Genomic DNA, 13,782 nt, shown 5'->3' with positions numbered 1-13,782 from the left:
CACTGTCGTCCTGCGGATTCGAACCCGCAACCTTCACCTCGAGGAAACTACGTGCCAACCACGGCGCCCACCGTGCGATTGATGTAACCGGCTGCCCCTTCTTACTTATATCCTTTCCTCGGTCAAACGGCAAAAGGGGAGTTGACCCCCTCGTCGGCTCGCGACCTGCCTCCCCACCGCCGGACTCGAACGCCCGACCGCCTGGCTATAAGCTCAAACCCTTCACGACCCGGCTAGCCGCCCGGGCCGTGGCCTTTCCTGAAAAATATGGTGTACCTTATCCTTATATAGAAGCTCTTCGCTTCTGGGCTATGGCGCGTCGACCGGCGCCATGCACACGTCGAATCGACGAACTGTGGCGTCGCCCTTCTGCTTTAAGCCTTGTAGCTTCTACCACTGCGAGGGCACCGGCTATGAGGCTCGCAATCGGTTGTGATCTCGCTTCTCGATTTTTCCGTCGCTTCACGTCGAGGTCCGTCGACCGGTTTCCGTCAAAGTCTCGGATCTCCGTCCGGCTCGTATGCGCAGACGGGAGCTCCGCTGTTATCACCCTCTCGGCCTTGTGATCCAGTCGAGGGCACGCTTGCCTGAACCAAAGGACTCCGGAAAAGGAGCTATGGCGAGGTCATATGAGACCCTTGACGCTTCCACGTGACGGAACTGCAGTTCCGTCACCCCTCGTCAAGTGCTAGAGAGGTCTCAGTCGGCCGCCCCGCTCGACTCCGGGCCCCGTAGCCGCTGCTGCTTTGGGAGGGAGACGCTAGGTAAGGTCTCTCGACCCTCACCAATCCTCAGCTCGAACGGTGCTGCGTAGTGTCCCCTCTGCTCTCTGCATCATGGACGTTCTCCTTCAAGCGAGCATGGCGACGCTTCTCGTGATCTCCACCGACCTCTGATCGACCTGCCCTTTCGTGGGCTCCTTCTACAGACCAAGGGTGAACCCTGGCTCGAAGGGCAGCTGCTAGCTTCACCTGCAGACTACAACTCGTCGAAGGGGAGGGGGGAAACAATGCAATCACAAGACCTCCTTTTCCATAACACCAAACACTCTCGTATATTATGGTATTCAAAAGGAAGGAGGCCCTGTGGTCAAAACGCCACAGGGCTGATTACATTGATAAGAAGAGGCAAAACCTCACACTCTCTCCCTCAGGATTACAAGAGCTCTCAGCTCTGCAGATTCTCTCCCAGCTCTGGCCTGCTCACCATTCTGGTCTGAGCTCTCTGAGTTCTCTCTCAGTCTGCTGCTTTCTCTGCATGGATTCTGATCTACCTTCTGAATCCTCCCTGAGTATTCTGCTCTCCAGCCTCTTGCTGAATCCCGCGTGTGTGTGTGAGTTGTTTTGTATTTTGGAGGGAGTCTGTCCTCCTTGGCTCCAACGTCCAGCTGCCATTAAGGCTTTTCTCCTCCATGGTACCTCCTCTCCAACAGTCACCTAGAAGGGCCAATCAATTCAAATGCCCGTTTGAATTGATCCTTCTAGCCATAGTTGGGGAGTCCAACCTTACCATGGGCTGCTCCCCTAGGTTAGGTGGAAGGATGTCAATGGGTGGCTCTCCCTTTGACCCATAAGAGGGCAAGGACCTCTTCCTTGATGCCGATGTCGAGTCCGGAGGGAATGATAAAGGAGGGATGGACTGAGGTTCAGTCCCTTGTCAACGGGCCACCCGTTACATTCCCCCCCTCTTACTCTGGCTCCCTCGCTTCTTTGGAAAGGGGTGTGACTCATTGTAGCCGCGCACGATGTCCACGAACCGCCTTAGAGTAGGTTCCGTCCTCCACGAGTCTCCACTTGAAGGCTGCTCCCTCCATTGACATAGGTACAACCTGTTAGCCCCGAACTGGTTCGGTCTATCTCGGTGTGCCATGATGCTCTCGAGGACTTCACCATCTCCTTGATCCATCACCTCAGCTGGACCTCTATCCCGCTGTTCCTGATCTGGATCTTCTTTCTGATCTGTACCCAGCTGCTCCCGGGCAGATCTCAGCCTTTTCTTCCACTCCTTGTGGATGGCTTCTTCTACTGGAGCTGCTCCCCCTGCAGAAGATAGTGCTGATGTAGCAGGAGCTCGCAGCTCACTGCCCTTTCCATCAGCTTCAGCTTGCCCACCACGGAGGTAAGTCTTCACATAGGCATCCATACCCGCATTTCCTTGCTGTTCCAACCTGTTAGATGCCTCGGTTGGAGGGTCTATTTCTGAGCACTCCTGCACTTCCTGGTCATCCTCCCACTGAGGAAGACTCTCCTTTGGATGCTCTTTTGGTAGGACCTCCGTGCCCTTTTCCAGTAGCCCTGGTTCTCTCTTTGGCACGTGTTCCACAGATGGAACTGAGACTTGCTCATGCTCTTCCAGAGCCACTAGGTAGGCTGCACTGCCTGTCCTGACTGCTTCCTGCATTGGCATGGCTGAGAGGCGTTGGGGCAAGGTACCTCCCGCTTACTTTGAGGCTTTGACCACCTCCCAACCCTCATCCTTGCAGAAAATCAGCTGCTCATCATGGCTGTTGATGAGGACCCTGTTGGCCCTCAGCCACGTTTGTCCGAGCACCATGTCGAAGTCGTCCATCTCCACTATGGAAAACTCAGACCGGTGAGAGCAGCTCCCTACTTGGATGCTCACTCCTCTAGCCACCTTGACCACTGCTTGCCCTGGGGTGTTCACAGTCTTCATGACCTTGCCTTTACAAAGCTCAGCTCTCAGCCCGATCTCCTTGGCTTTCTTGGGAGTGATGAAGTTGTGGCTGGCTCCACTGTCCACCATAGCTCTCACAGAGCGTCCATTTACTGCCACAGTAATGAACAGCAGACCGGATGCTACCTTGTCTTCATTCATAGCTCCTAGAAGCTGAAGGGGTGTCATAGTTTGAGTGGGCTGTCCATCCTCAACCTCTTGGATGGTCTGAAGTGACTGTCTCATAGGGCAGTCCCTGGCAAAATGGGCTCCCGTACAGATGTAACAGCCACTCCCTTTCGGGGCTGAATGGCTTGTCGAAGCGTTGGCTGACCCCACACTGCTCTTGGGCTGAACAGTACCCGCTGTACTTTTCCCTTTCTGAGCTGCAGCAACCTCCGCGTTGACCTGCTCAGCTGGGCTCTCTCCCATAGGTCGGTACTTCCTCTTGAACTTTCTCTTCTCGAAGGAGGCACCCTCTTGCCCACATGGCTTGGCTTGGCCTTGTCGCTCTCCACCATCCTTGATCAGCTTGCTCATCACATGGGCAAGCTCTATCTTGGCTTCCGAGAGTTGCTGCTGTAGCAGCCCCTGGCTGGTCTGCAGCTCTGTTAAAGCATGCTCTACGGCCTCAAGCCTTGCTTCGTGTTCCCGGAACTTGACCTTAGTTCTGCTCCTGGTTTTGCTGGGCTCAGCACCATCTATTTCATTGGAATCATCCATGAAATTTATCCTTCAAATGAGCTGAACTGTCAGTGAGAGAAATCTGTCCGCTCCTATCAAGCTGATACCTTCGGATGGAACTGACTCCGCTCAGTCCTTCAGCTCTGATACCACTGTCACGCGGGGGCAAAGTACTCTCCAAACTTTTCTCTTTTTCTCTTCTCCTTTGCTCCCCGGTTTGGTCCCCTACCGGGATCCCTGAAGTACCACACTTGACCTCTCGGAGTGGCCACCGACTCACTGGCTGGAACCCCTGCTGGACTAGATGTCCTTCACCTTCACAAAGATGCTGGAGCCCTTCAGATGCTCAAAATAAGAGTCTGGATCTCTCCCCGAGAGCTTCCGTCCTGAAGGTACTCCCTTTCCCAAATCTGTGGCCGAACTGCCGTGCAGCAAAGCTATCACCCGAGCTTCGCTCCAGAAACTCAGCACGAGAGTGGGAAGACACCTGTGAAATCAGATCTCAAAAACCTCTTTTCTGGCTAGTTGGGACTAGCTAAACTTAGCCCCAGCTAAGTTTATCCGAACTGCCAAAAAGGTTAGCCCAACCGCCAAAGTTGGCCGAACCGCCAAACAAAGTATGGCCAGCCGCCGGGGATCGAACACAGGACCTGGAGGAACCAAGCGCAGAGCTTTAAGTTGGGCTAACCAAGGGGACTGCTCGTAGGTATTACCTATAGTAGTCTCCGACTTGGTTATATATCGTCCCTGCTTCACTACGCGGCCAAAAGGCTTCCTTCGACCACTGTCGTCCTGCGGATTCGAACCCGCAACCTTCACCTCGAGGAAACTACGTGCCAACCACGGCGCCCACCGTGCGATTGATGTAACCGGCTGCCCCTTCTTACTTATATCCTTTCCTCGGTCAAACGGCAAAAGGGGAGTTGACCCCTCGTCGGCTCGCGACCTGCCTCCCCACCGCCGGACTCGAACGCCCGACCGCCTGGCTATAAGCTCAAACCCTTCACGACCCGGCTAGCCGCCCGGGCCGTGGCCTTTCCTGAAAAATATGGTGTACCTTATCCTTATATAGAAGCTCTTCGCTTCTGGGCTATGGCGCGTCGACCGGCGCCATGCACACGTCGAATCGACGAACTGTGGCGTCGCCCTTCTGCTTTAAGCCTTGTAGCTTCTACCACTGCGAGGGCACCGGCTATGAGGCTCGCAATCGGTTGTGATCTCGCTTCTCGATTTTTCCGTCGCTTCACGTCGAGGTCCGTCGACCGGTTTCCGTCAAAGTCTCGGATCTCCGTCCGGCTCGTATGCGCAAACGGGAGCTCCGCTGTTATCACCCTCTCGGCCTTGTGATCCAGTCGAGGGCACGCTTGCCTGAACCAAAGGACTCCGGAAAAGGAGCTATGGCGAGGTCATATGAGACCCTTGACGCTTCCACGTGACGGAACTGCAGTTCCGTCACCCCTCGTCAAGTGCTAGAGAGGTCTCAGTCGGCCGCCCCGCTCGACTCCGGGCCCCGTAGCCGCTGCTGCTTTGGGAGGGAGACGCTAGGTAAGGTCTCTCGACCCTCACCAATCCTCAGCTCGAACGGTGCTGCGTAGTGTCCCCTCTGCTCTCTGCATCATGGACGTTCTCCTTCAAGCGAGCATGGCGACGCTTCTCGTGATCTCCACCGACCTCTGATCGACCTGCCCTTTCGTGGGCTCCTTCTACAGACCAAGGGTGAACCCTGGCTCGAAGGGCAGCTGCTAGCTTCACCTGCAGACTACAACTCGTCGAAGGGGAGGGGGGAAACAATGCAATCACAAGACCTCCTTTTCCATAACACCAAACACTCTCGTATATTATGGTATTCAAAAGGAAGGAGGCCCTGTGGTCAAAACGCCACAGGGCTGATTACATTGATAAGAAGAGGCAAAACCTCACACTCTCTCCCTCAGGATTACAAGAGCTCTCAGCTCTGCAGATTCTCTCCCAGCTCTGGCCTGCTCACCATTCTGGTCTGAGCTCTCTGAGTTCTCTCTCAGTCTGCTGCTTTCTCTGCATGGATTCTGATCTACCTTCTGAATCCTCCCTGAGTATTCTGCTCTCCAGCCTCTTGCTGAATCCCGCGTGTGTGTGTGAGTTGTTTTGTATTTTGGAGGGAGTCTGTCCTCCTTGGCTCCAACGTCCAGCTGCCATTAAGGCTTTTCTCCTCCATGGTACCTCCTCTCCAACAGTCACCTAGAAGGGCCAATCAATTCAAATGCCCGTTTGAATTGATCCTTCTAGCCATAGTTGGGGAGTCCAACCTTACCATGGGCTGCTCCCCTAGGTTAGGTGGAAGGATGTCAATGGGTGGCTCTCCCTTTGACCCATAAGAGGGCAAGGACCTCTTCCTTGATGCCGATGTCGAGTCCGGAGGGAATGATAAAGGAGGGATGGACTGAGGTTCAGTCCCTTGTCAACGGGCCACCCGTTACAGGGGGGGGGGGGGGCATGGGGGGTGGGGTACGCGACATGCGCGCAAGGGGGGGGGGGGGGCATGGGGTGTTGGGGGGGGGGGGCATGGGGAGTGGGAGGGGGGGCGGGCGGGGGGGGGGGGGGGCATGGTGGGTTGGGAGGGGGGGGGGGGGGGGCATGGGGGGTGGGGGGGGGGCATGGGGGGTGGGGTGGGGGGGGTACGCGACATGCGCGCAAGGGGGGGGGGGGGGGCATGGGGTGTTGGGGGAGTGGGAGGGGGGGGGGGGGCATGGGGGGTGGGGGTGGGGGGGGGTACGCGACATGCGCGCAAGGGAGGGGAGGGGGGGGGCATGGGGGGTGGGGGGGGGGCATGGGGGTTGGGGGGGGGGGGGGGCATGGGGGGTGGGGTGGGGGGGGTACGCGACATGCGCGCAAGGGGGGGGGGGGGGGGCATGGGGAGTGGGGGGGGCATGGGGGGTGCGGGTGGGGGGGGGTACGCGACATGCGCGCAAGGGGGGGGGGAGGGGGGGCATGGGGGGGTGGGGGTGGGGGGGGTATGCGACATGCGCGCAAGGGGGGCGCGGGGGGGGGGGCATGGTGGGTTGGGGGGGGGGGGGCATGGGGAGTGGGAGGGGGGGGGGGGCATGGGGGGTGGGGGGGGGGGGGGTACACGACATGCGCGCAAGGGGGGGGGCGCATGGGGTTGGGGGGGGGGGCATGGAGCGTGGGGGGGGGGGGGGGCATAGGGGGTGGGGGGGGTACGCGACATGCGCGCAAGGGGGGGGGGGCATGGGGGGTGGGGGGGGGGGGGGGGCATGGGGGTTGGGGGGGGGGGGGGGGGGGCATGGGCAGTGGGAGGGGGGGGGCATGGGGGGTGGGGGTGGGGTGGGGGGTACGCGACATGCGCGCAAGGGGGGGGGGCATGGGGTGTTGGGGGGGGGGCATGGGGAGTGGGAGGGGGGCCGGGCGGGGGGGGGGGGGGGCATGGGGGGTGGGGGTGGGGGGGTACGCGACATGCGCGCAGGGAGAGGGGGGGCATGGGGGTTGGGGGGGGGGGGGGTGCATGGGGAGTGGGAGGGGGGGGGGGCATGGGGGGTGCGGGTGGGGGGGGGTACGCGACATGCGCGCAAGGGAGGGGGGGGGACATGGGGCGTGGGGTGTGGGGGGGGTACGCGACATGCGCGCAAGGGGGGGGGAGGGGGTGTTGGGGGGGGGGGGGGGCATGGTGGGTTGGGGGGGGGGGGGGGGGGGGGCATGGGGAGGGGGAGGGGGGCGGGGGGCATGGGGGTGGGGGTGGGGGGGTACGCGACTTGCGTGCAAGGGGGGGGGGCGCATGGGGTTGGGGGGGGAGGGGGGGCATGGAGCGTGGGGGGGGGGGCATAGGGGGTAGGGGGGGTACGCGACATGCGCGCAAGGGGGGGGTGCATGGGGTTGGGGGGGGGCATGGAGCGTGGGGCGGGGGGGGGGCATGGGGGTGGGGGGGGTACGCGACATGCGCGCAAGGGGAGGGGGTGCATGGGGTTGGGGGGGGGGGGCATGGAGCGTGGAGGGGGGGGGGGGCGGGGCATGGGGGTGGGGGGGGTACGCGACATGCGCGCAAGGGGGGGGGGCGGGGCATGGGGGTGGGGCATAGGGGGTGGGGGGGGGTACGCGACATGCGCGCAAGGGGGGGCGCATGGGGTGTTGGGGGGGGGGCCATGGGGGGTGGGGGTGGGGGGGGGGGTACGCGACATGCACGCAAGGGGGGGGGGGGCATGGTGGGTTGGGGGGGGGGGGGGATGGGGGGTGGGGGTGGGGGGGGTACGCGACATGCGCGCAAGGGGGGGGGAGGGGGGGTGTCACGCGGGGGCAAAGTTCTCTCCAAACTTTTCACTTTTTTCTCTTTTCCTTTGCTCCCCGGTTTGGTCCCCTACCGGGATCCCTGAAGTACCACTTGATCTCTCTCGGAGCTGCCACCTACTCACTGGCTGGAACCCCTGCTGGACTGAGTGTCCTTCACCTTCACAAAGATGCTGGAGCCCTTCAGATGCTCAAAATAATAACCTGGATCTCTCCCCGAGAGCTTCCGTCCTGAAGGTACTCCCTTTCCCAAATCTGTGGCCGAACTGCCGTGCAGCAAAGCTATCACCCTAGCTTCGCTCCAGAAACTCAGCACGAGGATGGGGAAGCACCTGTGAAACCTGCTCTTCAAAAGCTCTTTCCTGGCTAGTTACAACTAGCTAAACTTAGCCCCAGCTAAGTTTATCGGAACTGCCAACAAGGTTGGCCCAACCGCCAAAGTTGGCCGAATCGCCAAAAGGATAGGCCAGCCGCCCGCAGGAATCGAACACAAGACCTCGAAGTAACCACGCGCAGAGATCTATCTTGAGCTAACCAAGGAGGTGGATCGTCGGTATTGCCTATAATATCCTTTCCCTTGGTTATAGCTAGTGCGCGCTCCTCCACGCGCCAAAAAGGCTCCTTCTTCACACAGTCGATCGGAGGACTCGAACCCACGACCAGTCTGTCGAGGAATCGCCACGCTAACCAATCCGCCGACCTCTTGGTTGGTGTAACCAAGCGGACCACCTTAGCTATAAACCTTCCTCGTTTGACGGGCAAAAGGGGGTCGGCCCCCTCGTTGACTCGCGACCTGTCTCCCCACCGCCGGACTCGAACCCAGAACCTCCTGGCTATAAGTCAGAACCCTTCACGACCCGGCTAGCCACCCGGGCCGTGGCCTTGCTTGACATATAAGGCGTAGCACATCCTTATATACAAGCTTTCCGGCTTCTGGCTATGGCGACCCGTCGTCTCCACCATGCACACGTCGAGTCGGTGAATTGTAGCGTCGCTCGTCTTCTCTAGCTCCCGGAGCTTCTACTGACGAGAGGGTACTGGCTATGAAGCCCGCAATCGACCGGGGTACCTCTTCTCAACTGTTTCGTCACCCTTCGTCTGATTCCGTCGCAACTTCCGTCAAGACCTCCGAACTCCGTCGAGGTGGTGCGTGCGAACGAGGACTCTGCTCATAGCGTGGGCTCGGCCACGTGATCGTGTCGCGGGGGTGCCTCTGTGTACCAAGGAACTCCTTGAAAGGAGCTGTGGCGAAGCTAAACGAGGCCTTTTACGCCACGACGTGACGGAACTGCAGTTCCGTCACTTTTCTTCAAAGGTCGATGGCGATCTCAGTCGGCTACCCCGCTCGGGTCCCAACTCCACTGACCACCAGACTTCGGGGAAGGGATATTCGGGAAGGTCCCCAGGCCTCCACGAGTTCTGGGACCAAAAGGTTCCCTACACTTCCCTCACGGCCCTCTGCATCAATGACGACCTTCTTCAAGCGAGTATGGCGACGCTCCTCGTGACCACCACAGACCTCCGTTCGAGCTGCCGTTTCGCCAGGGAGATACTCAAGGGAGTACCTCGACCTCCTCCAAAGCTTAAGGCAGATGGTTCAGCACCCGTTCTGCACGGTTCTCTGGTTCACCAAACGAGTCCTTCTGAGTGAGGTTAGCGTCCTTCACGCCGATCTCCACAGCACTGCGTTCGACACGCCCTTTCGTGGGCTCCTTCTACAAGCCCAGGGTGGAGCTTGGCTCGAAGGACAGCCTCTACTTTTACCTGCAACTCACGAACTCATCGAAGGGGAGGGGGGAACGAACAATGCAACCACCAAAGCCTTTATTTCCATAACACCAAAATCGTATATTATGGTCTTCAAAAGGAAGGAGGCCCTGGGGTCAAAACGCCACAGGGCAGATTACATTGATCAGAAGAAGCTAAAAGCTCACACTCTCTCTCAGGAATTACAAGAGCTCTCAGCTCTGCAGAGTTTCCCCCAGCTCTGGCCTGCTCGCCATCCTGGTCTGAGCTCCCTGAGTTCTCTCTCAGTCTGCTGCTTTCTCTGCATGGATTCTGCTCTGCCTCTGCTTCTGAATCCTCCCTGAGTATCCTGCTCTCCCGCCTCTGCTGAATCCCGCGTGTGTGTGTGAGTTGTTTTGTATTTTGGAGGGGAGTCTGTCCTCCTTGGCTCCAACGTCCAGTTGCCATTAAGGCTTTTCTCCTCCATGGTACCTCCTCTCCAACAGTCACCTAGAAGGGCCAATCAATTCAAATGCCCGTTTGAATTGATCCTTCTAGCCATAGTTGGGGAGTCCAACCTTACCATGGGCTGCTCCCCTAGGTTAGGTGGAAGGATGTCAATGGGTGGCTCTCCCTTTGACCCATAAGAGGGCAAGGACCTCTTCCTTGATGCCGATGTCGAGTCCAGAGGGAATGATAAAGGAGGGATGGACTGAGGTTCAGTCCCTTGTCAACGGGCCACCCGTTACATTCCCCCCCCTCTTACTCTGGCTCCCTCGCTTCTTTGGAAAGGGGTGTGACTCATTGTAGCCGCGCACGATGTCCACGAACCGCCTTAGAGTAGGTTCCGTCCTCCATGAGTTCCCACTTGAAGGCTGCTCCCTCCAGTGACATAGGTACAACCGGTTAGCCCCGAACTGGTTCGGTCTATCTCGGTGTGCCATGATGCTCTCAAGGTCTTCACCATCTCCTTGATCCATCACTAGGGCCGGACCTCTATCCCGCTGCTCCTGATCTGGATCCTTTTCCTGATCTGTACCCAGCTGCTCCCGGGCCGATCTCAGCCTTTTCTTCCACTCCTTGTGGATGGCTTCTCCTACTGGAGCTGCTCCCCCTGCAGAAGATAGTGCTGATGCAGCAGGAGCTCGCAGCTCACTGTCACCTTCATCAGCTTCAGCTTGCCCACCACGGAGGCAAGTCTTCTCATAGGCATCCATACCCGCATTTTCTTGCTGTTCCAACCTGTTAGATGCCTCGGTTGGAGGGTCTAATTCTGAGCATACCTGCACTTCCTGGTCATCCTGAAGCTCCTTTGGATGCTCTTTTGGTAGGACCTCCGTGCCCTTCTCCAGCAACCCTGGTTCTCTCTTTGGCACGTGTTCCACAGATGGAACTGAGACCTGCTCCTGCTCTTCCAAGGCCACTAGGCAGACTGTACTGCCTTTCCTCCCTGCTTCCTGCAATGGCATGGCTGAGAGGAGTTGGGGCAAGGTACCTCCCGCTTGCCTTGAGGCTTTTACCACCTCCCAACCCTCATCCTTGCAGAAGATGAGCTGCTCATCATGGCTGTTGATGAGGACCCTGTTGGCCCTCAACCATGTTTGCCCGAGCACCATATCGAAGTCGTCCATCTCCACTATGGAAAACTCAGACCTGTGAGAGCAGCTCCCTGCTTGGATGCTCACTCCTCTAGCCACCTTGACCACCGCTTGCCCTGGAGTGTTCACAGTCTTCATGACTTTGCCTTTACAAAGCTCAGCTCTCAGCCCGATCTCCTTGGCTTTCTTGGGAGTGATGAAGTTGTGGCTGGCTCCACTGTCTACCATAGCTCTCACAGAGTGTCCATTTACTGCCACAGTAATGAACAACAGACCGGATGCTGCCTTCTCTTCACTCATAGCTCCTAGAAGCTGAAGGGGTGTCATAGTTTGAGTGGGCTGCCCATCCTCAACCTCTTGGATGGTCTGAAGTGACTGTCTCATAGGGCAGTCCCTGGCAAAATGGGCTCCCGAACAGATGTAACAGCCACTCCCTTTCGGAGCTGAATGGCTTGATGACGCTTTGGCTGACCCCACGCTGCTCTTGGGCTGAACAGTACCCGCTGTACTTTTCCCTTTCTGAGCTGCAGCAACCTCCGGTTTGACCTGCTCCGCTGGGCTCTCTCCCATGGGTCGGTACTTCTTCTTGGGGCCAAACTTCTTGAACTTTCTCTTCTCGAAAGGGGCAACCCCTTGTTCACTTGGCTTGGCTTGGCCTTGTCTCTCTCCACCGTGTTGCTTCTCTTGCCAATCGGTGAGGCGGTCCGCTACCTCGTATGCTTCCGCCACTGTCTTCACATGCTCCCTCATGAGCTCATCGTGCGCCCAAGGCTTCAGCCTTTTGATGAAGTAGTACAAGCGATCGGCTTCACTCATCTCCTTGATTTGTAACATGAGGGAGGAGTGAGCTTTGATGAAGTCTCTCAATGTTCCGGTGTGCTTGAGACTGTTCAAGGCATCCGAGCCTTCCATTCGATGTCGGAGGGTAGAAACTGTAGTCTCAGCCGTTGTGAGAGCTCCTCCCATGTAGAAACCGTGTAGGTGTTGCGGTGGATCCTCTCATCTTCTTTGTAGTTCCTCCACCAAAGCTTGGCATCATCCACCAGATAAGTTGAGGCATGGAGCACTTGCTCTTGGGGTTCGGTGATCTTGGCAAGGGAAAGGTACTGTTGCATATCATACAGAAAATTCTCCAATACCTTGACTTCCCTTGCGCCCGTGTACGGTTCGGGCTCCTTGAGCTTGATCCGATGCTTCCCAAGTGGTGCAGCTCCTTTGTTCTTGATCAGCTTGCTCATCACATGGGCAAGCTCTATCTTGGCTTCCGAGAGCTGCTGCTGTAACAGCCCCTGGCTGCTGCAGCTCTGTTAGAGCATGCTCTATGGCCTCAAACCTTGCTTCGTGTTCACGGAACTTGACCTTAGTTCTGCTCCTGGTTTTGCTGGGCTCAGCACCATCTACTTCATTGGAATCATCCATGAAAATAACCTCCAGAAGAGCTGAACTGTCTGTGAGAAAAATCTGTCCGCTCCTATCAAGCTGATACCTTCAGGTGGAACTGACTCCGCTCAGTCCTTCAGCTCTGATACCACTGTCACGCGGGGGCAAAGTTCTCTCCAAACTTTTCACTTTTTTCTCTTTTCCTTTGCTCCCCGGTTTGGTCCCCTACCGGGATCCCTGAAGTACCACTTGATCTCTCTCGGAGCTGCCACCTACTCACTGGCTGGAACCCCTGCTGGACTGAGTGTCCTTCACCTTCACAAAGATGCTGGAGCCCTTCAGATGCTCAAAATAATAACCTGGATCTCTCCCCGAGAGCTTCCGTCCTGAAGGTACTCCCTTTCCCAAATCTGTGGCCGAACTGCCGTGCAGCAAAGCTATCACCCTAGCTTCGCTCCAGAAACTCAGCACGAGGATGGGGAAGCACCTGTGAAACCTGCTCTTCAAAAGCTCTTTCCTGGCTAGTTACAACTAGCTAAACTTAGCCCCAGCTAAGTTTATCGGAACTGCCAACAAGGTTGGCCCAACCGCCAAAGTTGGCCGAATCGCCAAAAGGATAGGCCAGCCGCCCGCAGGAATCGAACACAAGACCTCGAAGTAACCACGCGCAGAGATCTATCTTGAGCTAACCAAGGAGGTGGATCGTCGGTATTGCCTATAATATCCTTTCCCTTGGTTATAGCTAGTGCGCGCTCCTCCACGCGCCAAAAAGGCTCCTTCTTCACACAGTCGATCGGAGGACTCGAACCCACGACCAGTCTGTCGAGGAATCGCCACGCTAACCAATCCGCCGACCTCTTGGTTGGTGTAACCAAGCGGACCACCTTAGCTATAAACCTTCCTCGTTTGACAGGCAAAAGGGGGTCGGCCCCCTCGTTGACTCGCGACCTGTCTCCCCACCGCCGGACTCGAACCCAGAACCTCCTGGCTATAAGTCAGAACCCTTCACGACCCGGCTAGCCACCCGGGCCGTGGCCTTGCTTGACATATAAGGCGTAGCACATCCTTATATACAAGCTTTCCGGCTTCTGGCTATGGCGACCCGTCGTCTCCACCATGCACACGTCGAGTCGGTGAATTGTAGCGTCGCTCGTCTTCTCTAGCTCCCGGAGCTTCTACTGACGAGAGGGTACTGGCTATGAAGCCCGCAATCGACCGGGGTACCTCTTCTCAACTGTTTCGTCACCCTTCGTCTGATTCCGTCGCAACTTCCGTCAAGACCTCCGAACTCCGTCGAGGTGGTGCGTGCGAACGAGGACTCTGCTCATAGCGTGGGCTCGGCCACGTGATCGTGTCGCGGGGGTGCCTCTGTGTACCAAGGAACTCCTTGAAAGGAGCTGTGGCGAAGCTAAACGAGGCCTTTTACGCCACGACGTGACGGAACTGC

Source organism: Dipteris shenzhenensis, unplaced genomic scaffold, assembly GCF_047967505.1.
Source record: "Dipteris shenzhenensis isolate YYH24624 ecotype China unplaced genomic scaffold, Dip_SZ_1.0 scaf0087, whole genome shotgun sequence".
In the NCBI taxonomy this organism is placed as follows: domain Eukaryota; kingdom Viridiplantae; phylum Streptophyta; class Polypodiopsida; order Gleicheniales; family Dipteridaceae; genus Dipteris; species Dipteris shenzhenensis.
Note: the sequence above shows the minus strand (reverse complement) of the source record.